This window comes from Chrysochloris asiatica, unplaced genomic scaffold (assembly GCF_000296735.1).
Source record: "Chrysochloris asiatica unplaced genomic scaffold, ChrAsi1.0 scaffold00461, whole genome shotgun sequence".
NCBI lineage: Eukaryota > Metazoa > Chordata > Mammalia > Afrosoricida > Chrysochloridae > Chrysochloris > Chrysochloris asiatica.
In genome coordinates this window covers 274,825-276,716 of record NW_006408979.1, presented here as the reverse complement: position 1 = coordinate 276,716, position 1,892 = coordinate 274,825, and positions in this window count along the sequence as shown.

Here is a 1,892-nt window from a genome sequence, read left to right as displayed (position 1 = left end):
AAGTAGTTCTTAAAAGGCGATTCATGAGCTTTGTCATCCTGAGGTAAAGATCAGACAGGAGTGAATCTCAACAACACACAGCTACCTGTTTCCTGTTTCCTGGGCACGCTGTCTGTCGGGTTTTAGGACAAATGAATATATAAAATATAAAAAATATATAAAATATAAAATATAATACTGCCCACAGCCTTCTGTATGTGTTTTGCCTCAATGTAAAAAAAACAAAAATCCTGCGCCAATAAAAGACATCATTGAAAAGATAAAGATTGTCAAGGACTTCATTTTGCTCGGGTCCACTATCAACACTCAAGGCTATCTAACAACATATTAAATTAAGCAAATCTGTTTCAGAAGATCTTCTTAATGTGTTCAAGAACAAAGATGTCTGTTTCAGGACTAAGGTGTACCTGAACCCTAGCCTTGATATTTTGGGTAGCTTCATATGAATGTGAAAGTTGGAAAATCAATAAGAATGACCATAGGATAATTTATATATTTCTGCTATGATGTTTAAGAAGAATATTAATAATACCATGGACTGCCAGAGGAACAAACAAACCTGTCCTGGAAGAAGCACAGTCAGAGTGTTCCTTAAAGGTCAGGAGGGTGAGACTTAGTCTCTCATACTTCTGATACAATATCAGGCACCACCAGTCCCTGGAGAAGGACTTCATTCTTGGTAAAGTGGAGGGGTCAGAACAAAAGAGAAAGACCCCCAAGAAGATGGATTGGCACAGTGACAGCAATAATGGGCTCAAGTGTAACGATGATTGTGAGGATGGCTCTGAACCTGGCACTGTTTCCTTCTGTTGTATATAGAGTCACTATGAGTTGTAAGTCTATAACACTTAACAACAACTACCATTGAGTCAATTCCAAATGAATCATAACAACCCTGTATAGGGTTTCAGAGAATGTAAATCTTAAAATAAGCAGAAAGCTTAATCTTTATTCTGGGAAGTGGGCTGTGTGCTTAAACTGCTGATCTTGATAGCACTCCAGTGCATACCATACAGTGCTATATAAGCAACCTATGATGATAGGCTGTTTACATTATAAACACAATATTTTAACATATGGTCCTATACACAATTTTCAAATCCATAAATGTCCCCTTATAAAAAACAAAACAAAACAAAAAAAACCTGCCTTTTACTGGAATTACAGTGACTCTATACAGTGTTTCTTAGACTGTAAATCATTACAGTAACAGACAGCCTCATGTTTCTCCTGATGAGAGGCTACTGGATTTGAACCTCTGACCTTTTGGTTAGCAGTCCAATGTTTACTGCACAGTGCTTCCTGAGCTCCCAGTGAAAATTCTTCAATAATAGTTTGTTTTTAACTTTTTATTGTGAATTGACTGAAGATACACAAATGAGATTATCAGGTTTGTAGTCAACAAATCATTCACTTCGTTTCATTTCAATATTGCAATCCTCTCCATGCAGCAAAATTTATTCTACTTCATTCATGAGCTTCCTATTTAATTACACTAACATTCCCATCCCTTCTTAACTTTATCCTTAGGTAAATGTTGTTATCCCCACTATATGCCAATCCACTGCTTGATTTAAAATCGAGGCATGAAAGTGTGTTGCTTTCTAGAACTGAAGGGTGGCCAAGGACCATAGTATTGGGTTCCTCCAGTCTCTTTCTGACTAGTAAAACTGGCCTTTAGTTTTTATAATTTTTCCATCTTTTTAAAGAATGATGTAGGAATCTAGATTGGGATTACCTTGTATCTATAGATTGCTAGGGGTGGTGTTGACATTTTTACAATGTTAAATATTCCTATCCATGAGCATGATATATTCTTCAATTTTTGCAATAAGCTTTTTTTTTTTTTTTTTTTTTTTTTGTAGTTTTCTTTGTCCAGTTCTTTTGTTTCC